The 20,794-nt window shown below is 39.2% G+C and overlaps 1 non-coding gene across 1 annotated transcript; it reads left to right on the top strand.

Annotated features, from left to right (window-relative positions):
* Positions 1-18,812: 18,812 nt before the first annotated feature.
* Positions 18,813-18,885, top strand: TRNAV-CAC (transfer RNA valine (anticodon CAC)). The gene has a single exon. It is a non-coding gene; the product is annotated as a tRNA-Val (tRNA).
* Positions 18,886-20,794: the final 1,909 nt, after the last annotated feature.

Genomic DNA, 20,794 nt, shown 5'->3' with positions numbered 1-20,794 from the left:
AAATAGCAAATGAGTATGCAGTCCATTTGATAGTACCTAAGTGGCATTTTTCGCTGCCAAATGTCCATTTTTGTTTTTCATACCAAAAGTACCACAAGTCAATCTTTTGTATTATAAAAAAAATAATTTGACAATTCAACCTGCTAGACTATGTAAAATTTGGACCTTGGTAAAAATATGTAATGATTGATTATTTAAAGCGATATAAGGCGATGACGCGCTGTAAAAGTTATGGCCATAATCTTATTGCTACTTACGCTCACCCTACAGCATATTCTCTATTTGACGGTTAAATGCATTTTTATATGTTTATTGGCAGTAGACTTCATACATGTGCTATTGTCGCGGGTTCAATTAATATAAATGTATCTTATTGACTGGCGAAAAATAGTGACGTTCTCGGAATTCGTTAAAAATGGAATTTATCGATACCAAGTAAAGAAATACTAAAATTCTGGCCTAGTACATAATGGTAATTAGTTTTTGTTTTCTTTTTTTGTAATATTTAACACATAACATTATATTTTATGACAGTAATTAACGAGGAAACACTTACGTAAGAGGATTTCATAAATCCTCTAGGATAGCGACGTATAGCCTACTTCATATAAGACTCTAATTGTCTAACCTTATTTGCAGTTGATCGCAGATTTCTAACCAACATAAATACCACAATGATCATTTACCAATACTCGAATTCATCTTTATTTCGTATTTCTGATTCACAAAAAACTACCTAATGGAATATGATCGTATCATCATGACTATCTTAAAAAAGAAACTTCATGCTGACTTGCAAAAATAATATAATGATTATGATCATTTCTCCTTCCAACACCCGTTAATAATAATAAATCTATGTAACATATTGTCTACCGTATATTGAAATTTGACAATTTCTACCTAACCTGAAATATTTAGAATCATGGTAGGCAAAAATTGGATACTCCGGTCGCGTTCCTTTGGAGATCCCGGAGTCCTCTACGCAGCGCCGAGGACGGCCACCGGGGGGGTTTTAGTGCGGTAAAAGTCCCACATAACCCCGTGTCGCTCCCACGGCACCGGGTACCTTTTGAAGGTTTCCCCTCGAAAAAAAGAGGCAAAATTTGAATACATTGATTATTACTACTAATAAGGGACGAGATTATTTATTATTACTATTAATATAGACGCAACTGCATTTTTCACATTGAATGGAAATGCCAAAATAATCATTTTTTAATGAGTCGATCGATCTAAATTTATATCGATAATCAATTCGTCCATCACTACGTTGCATCATCTTAATCATTCACACAGAAAATAACAACATGACGAAGTAAATTGCTTTAACGTTTTTAAAAGCAAAGTCGATAAATAAGTTAACATTATAACTAAATAGTATTAAGATTTGAGCAGTAGAGTAAATCTTCTAGGTTTGCACGAGTGTACTGAAAATTTGCAAACAGGGACATTGTGTGCGGTTTTTCAATATTCATAAATTAATTCTAGATATTTTCGAAATAAAAAAAATAACTTGCAAGACGCATCTCTTAGTGACTTCAAAACTCTATAGTAGCGTCAAAATTACTTTTCAAGATCATTATCAAAAAATAAATATGGTTGAAATTAGGTAAATAAGAATTTGCAAAATTTGAAAGTTGTAAAAATAAATAATAATTATCAACTCAAAAAATAATATGTGATCTAAGTGGAGTTAACCTGATTCTTACTAGAATCCACATTCGCAAATTGCGATGAATCATTTTCGCAATTGTATATTATTAACTCTTTGTGTGTCTTCTAGGAATCCGCTTTCCTTTATCTCTTATTAAATAGTTACACAACTTGAGTAAGAAATTATTCATTTTTAGACAAAGGATCTTAAAAACTAATTATTAGGGTTCCGTATCCAAAAAGTAAAAATGAAAGCCTATTACTAAACCTCCGCTGTTTGTCCGTCTGTCACTGTCCGGCTTTATCTCTTGAGCCGTAATACGTAGATACTTCAAATTTTCACAATACATTTATTTCTATGGATGCTATGATAATAAATAATAAAAATAAATTAAAATAGAGTTACAATTATTTGAGTTTCAAGTATTAATCATAAACCCATTACTGTCCTACTGCTGGGCACGTTTCTCCTCTCATAATGAGAAGGATTAGGCCATAGTCCACCGCGCTGGCCAAGTGCGTATTGGTAGACTTCACATACTTTTGAGATTCTTTTTTTAATATAAGTTTTTCAGGTATGCAGGTTTTCTCACGATGTTTTCCTTTGAAAAATCAGAGGTGCGTGTCTGGGATTTGAACCTCGGACCCCTCGAATATATCATTGAATCAATATCATTGAAGTAAAGTTTGTAACCACCTCGGCGGAGCAGCAAGCTGAGTCAGTATTCTTAATACTAGTATTATTTACCTACTTATTATTGTTACAATGACATACATCATCTCTTGGATTTTTATAACCACAAAACTCTTCAGGAACTTCCCTTTTACGGTATAAGGAGTTTTTATTGAAGTTTTCAAATAATGCTAATTAATTCTTCATATTTTTCTGAAATCTTCTATGAATAAATGATCCATCCAAATGAGTTGATTCAGACAAAAAAAATGCAGAACCACTTTTATACTTTGGTTTCGCGCAATTTTTAATTAATGCCGCAATTTATTTAAGCATGTGGGACTTATATGCCATGTGTAATAAACTTATAGGCCATTGAATAAAACAAGAATTTCGTCCAACAGGGTGACAGCTGTACCTAATTGGGGTGCCTAAATTTAGGGCTTGCTAAAGGTGTGAAGCTAGACTAAATGCGTATTCAAATTGAACGTTGAAAAGTTATTCAAAATTTTTTGAAAGCGGACCCGCATGAGTGAGCTCGAGGGTTGCATGCATGCATGTGTGTGTGTCTTTGTTTTAAATTTAAAGCGGTTTAGAACAATGCGGTTAATTGTTATCGGCGCCCCGCGAGTCTATAGTTGAGTTCTTTTATGTAAATAATTTTTTGATCCTCCATACAATATATGCGGGTGTGCCGCACGTGTGCATTGGCCTTATAGAATTCGTATAAGATTTTCGAAATAATGGAATAGGAATTTGATGCGAGATTCAATTGTCGTGCTTTCTCATTATTTTTATGGGAACGATTTTAGCATAATATAATACGTGTTGAATTATTCGCCTTTATTGCAAATAGTTAATCTTTAAATTTTTGTGCTTCTGAAATAATAATTATATTCACTAATAAAAACAATGATAAACCCTGCTGTGTTACAGTTTGAAGGGTGTGAAAAGAAAGACATACTTGTCCGAGGCGTTCCAACTTACTCGTCAGGGGTAGCGGCGAATCAGCCGACCTCAGGTAGTAATATTTAATCCTATCTGGGGTTGATTACAGATGTCCATGAACGGCCGTATCCACTTACCATCAGATGGACTGCACGCTCGTCTGCTATTCCTATATTATAAAAATCCTATAGTAAAAGAATATAAAATACTTCATTTACCTTAAGTGACGGCAAAATAATACGCAATTACAATCTAGTGCCCAATAATAGTTTCATAATTACATAAAATTGTTCATTATTAAATAAAATTACGGTTCTTATAAGTATATAATTTATTTTCCTCTTTATTAGATTTTTTAATTGAATTATGGTTCGGATGATCACGCGATGACTTTGTTAAAGAAAATTTTGTGGAGTTATTGAGAAATTTGATGCTTACGACTAAAACATCAAAATATAAATTTATTATAACTATCATTAAATTTCGGAAATGACTGAAGTAGTTACGGTGACGCCTAAGGTATAACCATAGTTATATTGTAACTAGAAAGATTGTTTAGAAGGTGGAAAAACTCTCTGTGGTTCGACTCCGGTGGCACCACCGCCACACCTATTTCTGCCTAATAACAACAGTGTTAGGCGCTGCTGTGTTCCGGTTTGAAGGGTGTGGTAAGGGAGACAGACGTTTCCGAGGTGGATAATAATTATAACTGAATTAAGCAAAAACCACAAGAAAATCCATAAATTTCGAAGACATCTCATCTACAAACATTCACATTTCCACAACAGAAACACATTATAAAGCAATAAACTAAAAATGTTTTACAATTTGACATAAAAAGTTATAAATATAATAATATTTATATTTTAAGACACGTTTGACATGGTGTTTCGAGCCGTTATTTAGGATCTAATAAAATACTAAATACATTAAAATACTCACTCCACGAGCGATCATAAAAACACCATCGGATCTATTTCTATTTCAGTCAAAAGTTTTACAACCACTGCCCGGAACGGTCCCCAAATATTGTTAGAACCATAGAGCAAGTATCTGCTAGAAATGGCATGTCAGCATGATATCAGGTTACTTAAAAATAAATAAATAATTTTAAAACTAATTTAATTTACCGGTCCGTGACCATTTGTAATTGACCCCAAAAAGTTTGCTACAGATTAGTTTCTATCTACGAGGACTAAGTAACAACATCGGTATCCTATTGTTGTTGCTGGGTAACAACAGTATCCTGTTGTTGTTAAGTAATCGTTTTTCGGCCGCGAATTACGTTAGCGACAACCGGAGGACTTAAAAAAACCAAAGACTATTTAACTTACTTTAATTAATTAAAAAATTACAATATAACTTAAACCTAATTATCGTCTGACCGATGCTGTGTGTCAAATAATAATGTCTTAAAATTAACTAATCTAGATTGAATCTAATAAATTAAAGAGATGATGAAATGCTGACACGAACGATGAATCAATCTGCATCTGGGTTACACGTGAATCGATGAACACGGCAACGTCAGCGATCCTCCTTGTCGCTAGGCATGTAACACGCGTTTAACTAATCATTGGAAGCCACCAACCATATTTGTAATAAGTATGCTTGTTGTTATATTTAAAACTGTTTCACGGAATGAGATGTTATTTTGATATATATCGACTTTATACGAAATTATAGGTTAATAAAGATGTTTTCTCTTGTTTGGTTCGGTCATAGAGGTCACTGAAATAGGAGAAATAAAGGCAAGATAGGGTTTTTAATCAATATTATTATTTTATCGAGGCGACCCACTATATCAGAACTCGGAAATCAATGAAAACGCGTTCTTATACAGTGGTGACATCTATAACTAAATAATATGAATACATGTTTCGCCTTTTTTTTTTTTTAATATTTTTTTTTAGCGACGGCCGGTGCCTGCGTCGTGTGGGGCTGACTGAAAGGTCCTCCTGAAGGGAGGACCATCCCACTAAAAACTCCTTTAAGGCATTCGTCCAAGGGGACCGTACAGCCGACATCGGATAGCGACCTCTCGTTTGCGGAGCGAGAGGCGCTAGCGGCGCTCCCTAGAGAGCTACCGCTGGATAGATGACACTGAAGGTGTCAACGTATCATGAATAAGATTAGAATCGTCGGGAAGACGATTCTCTATGGAGAGTTGTACGCCCCTGTGGGCGGCCAGAAGATTCTCCACATCGGTGGAGAGTTTGTTAGGAGCGTCGGTCAAGATATTTCTTGGCCGACGGCAATTGTAACGGGTAGGAAGAGGGGCAGCATAGTCCGCTGCACCCTTGATTAAGGGGTTGGAATGGTTTTCTGAGCGGTCGAAGAACGCTTCAGAGAATTGTCTGAGGACTTGTTGTATTGGAGCGAGCTCCAGGTCGCGGTGGAGGTCAGCGTTTCTGACATACCAGGGGGCATTAAGTGCCCGACGACAAAAGAGATTTTGTATGACCTGGAGTTTGTCTAGGATGGTGGGATTCGCGTGAGCGAAGACTGGAGAGGCGTATGTTAACACCGGTCGAATGCAAACCTTATACAGCGTTCGCTTATTCCTGGCTGACAACTTGCTGTGTCTGCCAATCATGGCGTTGAGGCGGCTCATGTAAGAGCGGGCGGTATGGGTGACCTTAGAGACGTGGGGTCTAAAGGTGAGGCCCGGGTCAAGGGTAACTCCTAGGTATTTTACTGTGGGCCTCCATGGAATGGGGGCCCCAAGTAATTTGACGGAGGGCAGGTTGTTTAAGCGCCTGCGTTTGTGGTCGAAGCGCATTGCGGAGCTTTTCTCCGCATTGACTTCGATGCGCCATTTCCTAAACCAATCTCCTAACTCGTTGACCGAGCGTTGGAGTTTGGCGAGGACAGATGACTCCTTTTGCCCTTGGATGTAAAGGGCGGTGTCATCGGCGAAGAGTGAGAGCTGCACCCCATTTTTGGGGATAGGAATATCGTTGGAGTACGATATGAATAATGTAGGAGCGAGCACTGAGCCTTGAGGGACTCCGGCTGTTACGGGGCGTGGGGGAGAGAGGATACCTTCGTGTCTGTAGCGGAAGGTTCTGTCCTGAAGGTAGGAAGCCACGATGCGGACTAGGCGATCAGGAAGACCAGAATGGTATAGCTTGTATACCAGTCCTCCATGCCAGACTTTGTCAAAAGCCTTGGCGACGTCGAAGAAGACTGCTAGTGTCTTGTTACGTCTTGGATAAAACCCGCTTGTGATGTACTCGACAATGCGGTGGACTTGTTGGGGGCACGAGTGCTGGAGGCGAAAGCCAAATTGGTGAGGAATGATGAGTGGGGGAGCATCTATTGGGAAGAGGTGCCCTCTTATGTGAACGAGGATCACCCGTTCGAAAACCTTGCCCATTGCATTGAGGAGGCTAATGGGGCGGTGGTTGGAGGGAATATGTTTCGGTTTCCCAGGCTTGGGAATACCGATAACTGTTGCTGTCTTCCAGGCTGTTGGAAAGAAGCTGAGATCGAGGCAGGCATTGAAGATAATGACCAGAAGGGTCAGTGCCTGCTCGGGGAAGTGTTTGAGCGCCAGGTTGGAGATACCATCCGGACCTGGGGCTTTACGAGGTTTCAAACCGCGGATGACGGTCCGGACCTCGTCTGTAGTGATTTTAATGGGAGCAGAGGTGACAGGGAGAGAGATCTTTTTAAGGACCTCCTCCTCCACCTTGAGAATGTGGATAGGGTCGCACGGTTGAGTGCTGGGGGAGCACTGCGCAGCGATGCTATCTGCGAAGCATTCGGCCTTCTCAGCGTCTTCGAAGGCTATGCTGCCGTCGGGACGCGTGAGAGGGGGAGTGCTTGAGAAGGCTTCGGTACGAAATCGTCTAGCGACTTTGTAGAATGCCTTATGAGAAGGTTGGATATCCTCCATGAGAGAGTTCCAGTTGGAGTCCCTCATTTCGGCTAGCCGGGATCTGACTTTCCTTTGGAGGGCGTTAGCGCGCCTCCTAAGGACAGGGGTGGGATACTTGGCGGCCCATCTGAGGGCTGCGTTTTTAGTTTGGATTAGCTTCCTGACCTCGCGAGGTAGTTTTCGGTTCGGGACCTCTACCACCTTCGCGTTGTCATGAAGCGAAGTCTGAACTAGCTGGGTGAGTGAGTTCACCGTACTGTCTATTTTCTCCGGGCTAACAAGGTAGTCTGGGGGAATAGTATACGGTGAATCGGGGGCCTCTATGGCCGAGGTGAGAGATTTCTCGTACCCTTCCCAATTAGTGAAGGTTTTCGAGGAGGTATGGGGAGTTGGATCATAGGGACCTAACTGTAGAGAGACTGGACGATGGTCTGAGCCCAGATCGTCCAGTGTTTCGATCGCTCTTGTATTGAGCGCGACGCCTTTAAGGAGGGCGAAATCCAGCACGTCGGGTTCTTGGTCTTCCCGATCGGGGTAGTGGGTTGGCGCTGTTGGAGAGAAGATATCAAAGTCCAGTGCGCGGGAAATGGTTAAGAGTTTCTTACCGTTGGTGTTAGTCAGACGACTGTTCCAAACGGTATGTTTGCAATTGAAATCTCCAAATAGTACGACAGAGTCTCCGAGCGAGAGGAGGGCCTCCAAGTCGCTTTGGAGAGGGGCTTTATTGGCGGGGAGGTAAATTGAGGCTATGATCACCGACGGGTGTCCTGTCATGCCTAATTTGCATATGGTGGCTTCCATATTGGTGAGTTTGGGTGTTTCCAGAGGGGTGCAATGGAAGGATCTCTTGTAGTAGATGGCAGTGCCTCCGCCACGACGGTCGTCGGCTCTGTCATTACGTACAAGTGCGTAAGAGGGGAGACTTACGCCTTTAAGGGAGGGCTTGAGGAAAGTTTCCTGAACAAGCAACAGGTCGATATCCCTGTTGCGGACGAACTCTTTGAGTTCGGGAATGCAAGGCTTAAGACCTCGTGCATTGAAGGAGATAAGCGAGACGCCTTTAGGTTTTTGACGACCGGGATGAAGGGGTTGAGTATGAACGTTACTCATTGAATGGACTTGAACAACGCTAGGTGTTCAGAGTAGATTGCGATGCGCTCCGCCTGGCTGGCGTTACGAGTTGACCGGAGGTGGGCCTGCTTTCGAGGGCTGCTTTTTAGCAACCTTCTTTTGAGCGGGACGGGGGGCTTTAGGGCAGCCACGGTAGTTAGCCGGGTGCCCTGAAGTGGTGCATAGCACGCAGGCAGGAGGGGACTCGTCTTCACGAGTTCTCTTGCACTCACGTGTGGCGTGGGGTTCTAGGCACTTGACGCACCTTGGGGGGGCAGTGCAGTTCGCCGCTGCATGGCCGTAAAGCTGGCAGCGGTGGCACTGGGCAGGGTAGCCACGCTTGTTAGGTGGTTCCACCTTGATCTCAGAAAGGCCACAGATTGTGAGCTCCTTCTCCTTGAAGATGTCCTTGGAGGACGGAGTTTTGGCTAGAATGGCCAGGGCTAGAGGGTATTTCACCCCTTTGCGGTTGTACAGCTTGTGTACACCTTCGACGGGGAACCCTTGGTTGACTAGATCCGTTAGGATTTCGTCGGTGGGGAGCTCATAGGGGAGACCCCTAAGGACCGCTTTGATTTTGCGGTCCTCTTCTAAAGCGTACGTGTGGTACGGGAGTTGAAGGTGAGTTAAGAGCCTAATGAGGCTCCTGAAGTCCTCGGTGGTGGGGCATGAAACGCGAATAGAGTCGCGAAGGTTACGTGCCTTGGTGTAGTGGATCTGTTTTTCCACTAGGGTTTTAGAGAAGTCGGACCATTTCGACTTATCTCTGAAGAAAATGTGTGGGGGCGGTTTGCACTTGGCAAGTGCCGGTTCGCAGCGCGTGGCTGGCTTGGCGGGCTTAGCCGCGGGGGTTGAGCTCTGGGGCTCGGTGGAGGTTTTTGGCACGGGGGCCAGAGTGGAGGCTGTTGGCACGGGGGCCAGAGCGGGGGCCGCTGGGGCTGGGGTGGCTTCGAAAGAGGCCTCGGAAGAGGTTTCACTTGTCGCCTTAGCGACGCGTTTCACCGGTCGTTTCTTGGTCTTCCTCGACTTGACAGGGGTGAAACCCTGGTCGTCGTCGGAGGAGGGGGCGGTGATGAGGGTGTGCTCCGACGATTCGTCGGAGGAGGCGGGGCGTTTGAGCGAGATGGCATCGAAGTCCATCTCGTGTCTCGGGGTGGCATCAGGGGATGCGGGTGAATCAGTAACGGACAGGGGATCCGTTACGGATTTTAAGGGCTCGCAAAGGGAGCGGAGTTTGACTGAGTCAAATGGGCGATTGAGCTCCTTGCTCAAGAGGGAGGACAGAGCCTCGAAAAACCTATCTGTTACCATGTAGGCCATGGTAACCTGGGATGCCTCCCTGCCGAGGCAGGGAGCTAACGGGGAGGGGGAGGGAAATGCAATTACCCCTAAGGGAAAGTAACTGCTACCGTCACCCTTGGGATAGCCCAAGTGCAGTGGGATCGGGTCTGCCGGTTTCTCTCAGGCCGAGAGGTCTGAGAAGCGCACCGGGTCAACGCTAGCTGGTTTCGTTGGCACCGTTAGGTATCCACCAACTCAAACGCGTCGGGACGTGAGTTTTGTTTATTCCCAATAAATTGGCAATAAACAAAGCACGGACCGCTATCGATAATATCGAGTAGGCGAGAACCGGCCGAAAGGCCAGAGAAAATTCTGGGTTAGGAAACACTAGAGCGCGAGCAGGCGGGGCTGCTCGGTCTGGCGTTCAAACGCAGAGTGAATACATGTTATGCCATGTCTAAGAGATTTTATGCTGTTGTTACTAAGATCGTCACCAACACAAAATACAGTCGTTTTAATTAAACTTTTACGACTGATGTATCTTTTTTTTGCTTCCAGAAGTAGCAGTGTTCAGTTCAGTGGTGTTAAGTGGTCGCTGCTGCCCATGCCCACCTGGTTATCTTAAATAGAATTAGTCTTTCTTAGTTGTAGTATTGGTACCTTTTAGACATATGGATGCGTATGGTCTTGTTGTAGTTGAAATCTATGCCCAGCGGGACAGTGATGATTTGACGACGCTGATGACAAATTAGTTAGACATTACAATGTAGTCGTTATCTATTTCTGTCTAATTACAACAGTGTTAAACGCTGCTGTGTTGTAGTTTGAAGTGTGGTAAGGGAGACATATTTATTCGAGGTGTTTCAGCTTAGCCCTCAAGGTCGGTCATCTTCCTGGTCGAGGCATCTGCGGTTGGCCTCGAGTCTAATCCTATCTCAGACATCCATGAGCGTGAGCCACTTACCATCACGTGGACTGCTCGTCGGCTACTCTAATATTATAAAAAACTAGTACTTTTCCTTTCAACATTTTCAAAATCCTTCAATCGAATAGTTTCTCCTACATCGGTTCCGAGTTAAATACATGTTTTCGATTACCGAGACGACATCGTAAATGTAGGCGTTTAATTTATTTTAATGATTCCTTGGGAACAGGCGATATATTTGTGATGACGGGTAAGGATACCTACATCTTACAGAGGTTAATTAATAATAATTGGCGAAGTACGAGACGAACTCGTTCAGAGGGTTCCGTACCACGATTTTTTTAAATTTTAGTATTTTTTATCGTAACAGTGATAGAAGTACGACTATATGCATTGAACAAATTTGCACTGTCTATTTTTTTTTTTTTATAATGTAGGAGTAGCAGACGAGCATGCAGTCCACCTGATGGTAAGTGGCTACTGCAGCCCATGGACATCTGTATTCAACCCCAGACAGGATTAGATATTCCTACCTGAGTTCGGCCACAGATGCGCCGCTACCCCTGAGGACTAAGCTGGAACGCCTCGGAAAAGTCTGTCTCCCTTACCACACCCTTCAAACCGGAACACAGCAGCGCCTAACACTGCTGTTAATAATAAGGCAGAAATAGGTGTGGCGGTGGTGCCGCCGGAGTCGAACCACAAAGGGTTCTACGGTCTTTAATTATTAGCATACAATAGAAAAATAGGAGTTTATTGTAAGGTGACTCCCATCTTTTTTAACTATTTTACTAGGGTTCCGTACGAAAAATCGGACAACGGAACCCTTATAATCTCACTCATGCGTCTGTCCACAGGATCTTTCACAGCCACTTTTTTAAGTAGTCTTTGGTATAGCGTCCATTCTTATACATATTGTGTAAAATAAGTTGTCTATCTATTAGGGATCAAGAGACAGAGTGACATACGAACAGACAGCGAAGATTTAGTAATAGGGTTCCGTTTTTAGTATTTGGGTACGGAACCCTAAAATGTTACTAATAAGGTAGTCGTAAAGTGGTGTAAAGGGTTAGTAACTGTCATATACATTAAATACATTGACACAATAAACAGCAAGTAATTAACAGTTAATTATATATTTTAAGAAATTTAAAAATCGAAATAAAATCTATTAACGAGGGGCTCATTATCTTTACCGTTTTCCTTCAAAAAGTTCCGTTCAAATCCTCTACCGTTTTCCTTCTTATCCCACCGTTGGCCTTCAAAAAGATGCTTTAAAACGGATATGTTCAGGAAGTCTCACAGTTTCACAATAACTTAAGACATAGTTCATGGATGATTTTATAATAACACAAGTTAAATGTAACTTCGAGAATTTTGAAGGTGGTAGAACCCTTTGTGGTTTGACTCCGGCGGGACAACCGCCACACCTGTTTCTGCTTCATAACAGCAGTATTAAGCGCTGTTGTGTTCTGGTTTGAAGAGTGTGATAAGGGACACAGACGTCCTCAAGGGTAGCAACGCTTTGAAATCTACTTTAGATAGGATTCTATTTACGATTGACCTTTTGTGGAATATGGAAGCACTTGGTCAGTTTGATCAGAGGATAGAATTCTTTAACCAATTGAATTTAATTGAATAGATATTTCCCAAACACAGCCCATGTGTGCGCTATTGCATAACAACATTTACATTCGCAGCACATGAGACACTCGCCTTTGAGCGGGTTACCACGAGAGTGAACCAATTTCTCGGACATATTGTAACTACTAAGTGATATTATGAGCAAATTACTAATCATTTACTTTTTAAAATGTTGTGGCGTTTATGATGATAGTCCCTTCGTGGCTCATATTTAGTGATACATCCACACCAATTTATCCCTTTAGCATTACATTTAAGTGTTCTTGTTTTTTTGTTTTAAAACACTAATTTTCTATATATTGTAAATGAGTTGACTAAAAAATTTCAGTCCAGAATAGTTTTCTTTTTCTTAAAAAGTTTCACTTTTTTCGTTAATAGAAAAATTAAATAGGAATCGAAAGTATGAAGCCTTATAATATAATGCAAACGTTAGGTTTACTATTATTTTCCTGTTACAACCCTTGGGTAGGCGAGTATGAACAGGTAAACAAGTTGGCCTAACATTTGCATATTTTATAGGCTTCATTCTTTCGACTGGTATGTAATTTTTAAGAATGTTTTTTTTTAATTGTAAAAAATCATATTCTGGACTGAAATTTTTTAGACAACCCATTTGCAATATACTTTTTGACATATTTAATTTTATATAAAAAAAGGTTTCATCCATTAAGCAGCTCGGTGAATGTTGTCTTATATCGGGATCTTAGACCATTAAGAACCTCCAAACCAGAATACTAAAGCTATCACTAAAGAAAAACATTCAACATTATTTGTGAATCAAAATGTCTATGTGACGTAATTAATAGACTGTTTTAGTTCGAAATAAATAGAATGCACATAAACAATTATCACGATATTATCAAAATAAATTAGCAATTAATTAAAATATTGGACGGTCCACAAAAATGGAAACACTTGGTGATCCTCATGAGAACTAACGTGGTGGCGCTTTGGTCGTAAAACGTTGACATTTACGCGAGTGTGCTTAAAAATACATTGACCAAGGACAGTATGTGTACCTACACCTTAGGTTTAATGGATTATTGTTTTAGGATTCCGTAGGACAGAATTTACGTCTGTGAGACATTTAAACGTAGACTCCTCTATGGTTCAACTGCGGTATCCCCGCCACACCTATTTCTATCTAATAACAGCAGTGTTAAGCGCTGCTGTGGTTTGGAGAGTGTGGTAAGGAAGACATACTTTTCCGAGGCGTTCCAGGTTAGTCCTCAGGAGTAGCGGGTCATCTGTGGCCGACCTCAGGTAGGAATCTACTAGATTTTGTTCTTAGGTGTAGGTACCTATTGAGGCTGTCACAGATATAAAATAATTATGCATACCTATACGTTGTTATTTGATAAATAATAGATTAAACTATACACTAGCATTCATCTATACATATAAATAAAATTGAAGTGTCTGTTTTTAATATTGAAATAACCGCTTTTTTCTACATGTATATGAATATACATACGGTACATACATCAAAATAACATTCTTTACAATTTTTTTCTGTCTGTTTGTTCTGGCTAATCTCTGAAATGGCTGAACCGATTTTGACGGGTCTCTTATTGGCAGATAGCTGATGTAATAAGGAGTAACTTAGGCTACTTATATCTTAGAACTAGCTGTGCCCCGCGGTTTCACCCGCGTTATTTCTTTTTAACGCGGGTGAAACCTCGGGGCACAGCTAGTATTACATATTTCTAACTACATTAAATTAAGTGCTAAAAGGTTAAAACCTACTTTTTGCATTATTATCAACAAGAACAATCGTTGCAAAATAAAATTATTTTAATTGCAAACTAATTGTATATAATTATAATTAATAAAACAATTTTTGTATGACTAACAATAATAAAATATATTATCTACTTTTGTATCAATTAAAATTAAAATTGCTTTTGAGTTTTAAATAACAGAAAGTTCAAAATGCTACTTAACCTACTTAAAAGTTGTTAACACCGATTTCAAAAATGAATGTCACATAAATTACAATTTTAAAAATAACAAAGACATTTACTATGGGCATGTGGGTTTCATAATTTTGTATTATCTACACAAACAAATAAAATTGTAGTGTCATTCTGTAAAGTTAAAATAACACTTTTGCATATGAAAGTTATACGGTTCTTGTAACAAAAAACTATTATAATTTTTGTCTGTCTGTCTGTTTGTTTGTTCCAACTAATCTCCGAAGCGGCTGGACGGACTTTCACAGGAATTTATTGGCAGTTAGGTAATATTTTTGGAGTAAATTAGGTTACTTTTATTTTAGCAAAAGAATTAAAATCCTGCGTAAATTACTCCGTATATGGAGTATCTAAATCCTTTATTATTCTGATATCGCGGGCCGCTGCTCGTTTTCTATATATAAAAATAAGACTGTCTGTACAAACTTTATGAAAGTTGTTGAGAACACTGTTTCTGGCCAAATACATCTGTCCTAAACGTGCCGCATGTATACACAAAATATACTCAAATTCGAGGAAATATGTTTTATAAAATAATAGATTTTTGTGTTTGGGACTGGCCTTCTTAATCGGGGAGTTGAAGGATTAATTCCCAAGCACAACTTGCAAATTCGTAATTAATCACATTTTATATCACCTTTTATAATGGCGAAAGAAAACATCGTGAGGAAATCTAAAAATGTCTAATGTCTAACTAAAAAATGTCTGTTTAAAGTCTACGAATTCACATTTCGCCAGAGAAGTAGGCTATGCCTAAGTTCCTCTCGCTATGAGAGCACCAGTGGGAACTAATAGGGAAACTTGCCCAGCAGTGGGAAAGTAATGGGTTAACGATGACGAGGTATAGTAGGTACTTGGAAGACTACTTTTAAGCCTGATACATGCTGATGTAGGCAAGCTTTTTGTGGCCGCACAAAGTAGTAATATTATGTAGTATTAAAATATTAAAATATTGATATAAATAATGATAACGTAACAAAAACTGAGTGCAACGTACACACCGACAAACAATATAGCTTAATTGGCTGATTTAAATATTAATTATATGCGGTTATAATAATATAATAGCTTCAGATAGGGTCAGTGACCCGCGAACGGAATTATATAATAAACCTACTTGTTATAAAGTATCATATATTATAAAATTAACTAACTATTTGAAGTGTATTTTTTTTGCTTAGTTTTTTGTCGTTTGCTGACTTGTTCGACGTCGAACGAGCAACGAAATGCGATATTCTTGTTATTTTTTCGAAATAGTTAATGAGTATGTTATGAGTTATGAGTGCAGTCCTACTGATTGTATGTGGCAACTGCTGTCCATGGTCATCTGTAATAACACCTAGATTGGTTTAGTTCCGACCCGAAACCACAATACGTTACTATGAAGTCACGTCATGGCATCACGTTGAAGTGTATCTTTTTTATAATGTAGGAGTAGCAGACGAGCATGCAGTACACCTGATAGTAAGTGGCTACTGCCGCCTAAGGACATGTGTAATCAACCCCAGATAGGATTAGATATTCCTACCTGAGGTCGGCCACAGATAAGCCGCTACCCCTGAAGACTAAGCTGGAACGCCTCGGAAAAGTCTGTCTCCCTTACCACACCCTTCAAACCGAAACACAGCAGCCCCTAACACTGCTGTTATTAGGTAGAAATATGCTGTGCCGGTGGTGCCGCCGGAGTCGAACCACAAAGTGTTCTACCTTCAAGTATCTCTCTTAACCCAAAATATCAATAGGTTTGAAAAAAATGTACACCATAAAAATATTTCACATTTCTCTTTCCTTCTTCTCATCCTTTCTTAGTATAAGAGGCCTTATACTAGAATATGCGTGTATTATTATAATTAAATATTTGTCGACTTTTGTTATGAAAAAATCTCATAGGTATGTAAACACTTGCAAATCAATCAATCAATCAATCTGCACTATGCAGGCACCGTCTATGGACGAAAGCCCTGCTAATTCTGATAGAAGCACAGTAATAAAAGTAACTGAGTGATAACATCGATGTCTCACTCGCTTATTCGCTACCAGTAATACCATACCCCAATGTTCATAAAATAATTATAATTCGTCTAAACTAAAAAATAACTAATACCAGATGTCGTAAATATGAACCAGGATCACTTTGACTTGTCGGACAGACAGGCTTCTTGTAATCTAATAACTTTAAACGGCCAGTTTTGTATGTGTATTTCGGGATAGAAGGTACCATATCTTCTTCTCTGGACCCCTGACAACGTGTTTACAAAATTTCACGACAATCGGTTTGGTAGTTAGAAATGAAAGCATAACGAACGAACAAAGAAAAGCAAAGAACCAAGTTTCGCATTTATAACACAGTTTAGGATATATTTATGTGTATTTCATGTAATTTGTTACCCGAAAACAGCTGTACCAATCAGGATTATTTTGTATTAAGATAATATTTATAATAGAATCCTCTGTGGTTCGACTTCAGCGGCACCATCGCCACTATTGTTTCTACTTACGGCAATGTTAAGCGCTGATGTGCTTTGTTTTGAAAGGTAAGGAAGATAGATACGAGTATACTTTTCCGACGCATTCCAGCTTAGTTCTCAAAGGTAGCGGCGCATCTGTGGCCGACCTCAGGTAGGAAGCTAACCTTATCTGGGGTTGATTAGAGATGTCCATAGGCGGCAGTAGCCACTTACCAGATGGACTGCTTATCTGCTACTCCCATAGTAAAAAACAAAAACCTGAAAAGCTTGGATTAACATTAGCACATACATTACACAATACATTGTACTCCGGCCAATAAATCTTGACTAACCAACGCGGAGGTGGCTCAAGAATGCTTAATTGACAAAGAGGCGTATATTTACGACGCTTGAATACTAAAATGACACTTAAATTTTAACGACATGTAAATACGTCGTATTGTGAGTCGTTGTCTCACTGCAAGCGATGAGCGATGGGAAATAACTATCAGTTATTAAAAAACAAAACAAAACCCAGCAGCGGGTTTTGTTTTGTTTTTTAAAAAATATAACTTATGTTCACTCCCACAATTTTATAATTCCAAATAAAATTATAGTGTAAGAAATAAAAACTACGCTAAAATCGAACAAGGAAAATCGTGAATCCTGATTCCTAATATCCTAATGAGGTGAATGGGGTGAAATTATTAAAATCGTGTATTGTCATCGGTTCTTCATAAATGTTCAAAATTTTAAATTAATCTGACCGTTCAAAGTGGGTAAAAATCGAGTTCAAAGATTCAATTACATACATACAGGTCAAGCTAATAAAAGCGTGGTAATTAGCAAAGTTGTTGTGCCCTCGAAGGTTTCTGAGATGGTAGAACCAACTTTCGGCAGATGTCGCCACTGTGATCACATTGAAGTTTCAAATTTTCAGTTTTGTGTAGGTCATGGTTTTTTTAAACTCGGGCGAAGCCGCGGGCACTACTAGTTACGTATTATTAACAAACAAAATAATTATTTTTGCTTTAATATACATTTTTAGCATAAATTTTGTCGTTAAATAAGTAGATTTTAAGCCAGAGGACTAAACATCTATTTTTAAGTTTAAACAGCTAATAGTGAAACAAGGGCCTACGTTTTTTTTTCATTAATTTACGCTGAGCAAACCTCTCAATTGTAAATGGTCGTAAAATTACAAACGTGTTTCAAATTTCAAAGTTTAAGTTACAGTAAGTGTAGGTAGTTCTAAGCGGATATAGTTAAACTCACATGGTACCTACACAAAGTGTCTGACTCTGGCGGCTCCACCGCCACACCGATTTCTGCCTCACAACAGCAGTGTTAAGCGGCTGTGTTCCGCATTGAAGGGTGTGGTAAGGCAGATATACTTATCCGAGGCGTTTCAGCTCAGGAGTAGCGGCGCATCCGTGACCGACCTCAGGTAGGAATGTCGATTCCTATCTGAGGGTGATTAAGGATGTCCATGGGTGGCAGTAGCCAAGTACCATCAGGTGGACTGCATGTTCATCTACTTCTTCTATTTACTCCTCCTCCTAACTACTTTAATATTAATAATAGGTATATACAAATAATAATTACACTTAGATTAAAAACTACGCTAAAATAACTCAAGGAAAATCTTTAATCCTGGCGATCCTGATAATGAGGATGGAACAAAATTATTAAAATCGTATATTGTAATCGGGTTTTGATAAGTTCAATATTTTAAATCAATTGGACTTCATATTTCATAAGTAATTGGACTTTGTAGACGTTTAAAGTGGGTAAAAATTCAAAGATTTTATTACATGCATACATAACACTATGTCAAGGTAATAAAAACGTGGTAAAAATAATGGACTCATATATGAAAAAACAAGGCAGTGATAGCCTAGTAGTTAAGAAACTCGGCCTCTCGATCGAGGGGTCCGAGGTTCAAATCCCAGGCACCTCTGATTTTTTAAAGTTATGTGCGTATTAGAAATTAATTATCACTTGCTAAACGGTGAAGGAAAACGTCGTGAGGAAACCTGAAAGACTTATATTAAAAAAAACAACATCTCAAAGGTATGTGAAGTCTACCAATACGCACCTGTCCAGCGCGGTGGACTATGGCCTAATCCTTCTCATTCTGAGAGGAGACCCGTGCCCAGCAGTGGGACAGTAATGTGTTGATGATGATATGAAAAAACAAGAAATATTAAAGTAAAGCTCGTAGTAACTCGTAACTCTCCATGTGACACTTCGTTTCGTCGCATGACAGTAAGTTTCCGTAGTGTAGCGGTTATCACGTGTGCTTCACACGCACAAGGTCCCCGGTTCGATCCCGGGCGGAAACATCGTTAAGTACATGTTGAACCTTTTGAATTGAATATTTAAATATTTTATACATTTTCATTTGTAATTTTACATAATCCTAAAATTTGTGATACAATTTCACATTAATATTTTTTTTTTTGTTTAGTTTCTTTTGATAAGTCTTAGTGATCTGTATAAAATATCTGTCCAATTTGGACAACAGGGCGAAATTTGTTTTATTGAATTTTAATAGGCTATTTTAAAATTTAACTAAAAAGTCCGAAATACACGACTAACACTAATATGTAAGCAAATAATTATTAATGTAGTAAAATAAAGGTGATAGGGCTTAATTTTATCTAGGGTTGATTATAGATGTCCAATCTCCATGGGCGGCAGTAGCCCACTTACCATCAGATGGGCTGCGTAATTGCATTAATAATAATAATAATTTTAAGTGACTACATTTAATATATTTCTTATAAAAATCTATGAATAGTTGACGATGTAACTTTTAATTTGAAGTTATTATTTTTTGCGCATTGAAAGACTAATAAACATGTGTAAATGTAAATTCAAATAAAAATTTCACTAATTTTTACTTAAAAAATTCATACAATAATACAATTGCTCCTATTTTATTTATATTAAAATATTGTAAATTAAATCGGATTTCATGAAGTGTGTGAATGAAATAAGTGTATACAGCGCCATCTAGTCATAAACGTCGTAAAGTGTATGAGATTTCATGGCTTTAGAACTCTTTCGCGATTTGATGTTACATGAAATAAATTGAATACAACCAATTTAAAGAAGTTAAGTTATTTAAAAAAATAGTTGCAGTGATAAGCTAGTGGTTAAGAAACTCTGCCTCTCGATCGAAGCGTTCAAATCCCAGGCACGCACCTCTGATTTTTCATAGTTATGTGCGTATTACAAATTAATTATCACTTGCTAGACGGTGAAGGAAAACATCGTGAGGAAACCTACATACCTGAGAGATTTATAGAAAAAATAAATTCAAAGGTACGTGAAGTCTACCAATACGCACTTGGCCAGCGCGGTGGACTATGGCCTAATCGTTCTCATTATGAGGGAAGACCCGTGCCCAGCAGTGGGACAGTAATGGGTTGATGATGATGAATATAAAGAACATAAAGTTAGATATTTACAATACTGCGTCGCATAGAATTTATATTTGCATCCGAAACGAATGAGGCATATTTCATTCGTTAAGATGAAAGGTTAATTAAGTTAATTAGGAACAAACAGACGCAATATTAATGTAACGTTCCTAAGTACGTATTAATACACTTTGACTATGTTTGGGACCATTTAGATCTTTCATGGTAGTAACCGCTTCGACTTGTATAAATTTATAAATAATTTTCTGTAAATAGAGACGACAAGTATGCATTTAGTGATCCGGACTGTCCCAGGTTCTAATAATAATGTCCCGTAATTCTAATAATGTCCTGTAATTATTCCAGTTTTTTTTATAATATAGGAGTAGCAGACGAGCATGCAGTCCACCTGATGATAAGCTACTGCCGCCTGTAGCATCTGTAATCAACCCCAGATAGGATTAGATATTCCTATCGACCAGATGCGCCGCAACCCCTAAGGACTAAGCTGAAATGCCTCGCAAAAGCATGTCACCACACCCTTCAAACCAGAACACAGCAGCAATCATTAATATAACGTTCCTAAGTATTATTTTGACTATGTGTACCATTTAGATCTTTCATGGCACTACCGCTTCGACTTGTATAAATCATAAATAGTTTTATATACCTACATAGAAACTATGAATATGCTGTAGTATGTATGTGTAGTTAGCCATTCGGACTGTCCCAGGATTTAATCTATGCCACACTGAATTTTCGAAATTAAGTTTTAAAAATGCAATGTAAAGGATTATTATTATCTTATAAAATTCTCGTGTCACAA

The sequence above is a fragment of the Epargyreus clarus genome, unplaced genomic scaffold (genome assembly GCF_041222505.1).
Source record: "Epargyreus clarus isolate Ecla_fem2 unplaced genomic scaffold, WU_Ecla_fem_2.2 ptg000034l, whole genome shotgun sequence".
Classification (NCBI taxonomy): Eukaryota; Metazoa; Arthropoda; class Insecta; order Lepidoptera; family Hesperiidae; genus Epargyreus; species Epargyreus clarus.
This window is presented reverse-complemented; position numbering and strand designations above follow the sequence as displayed.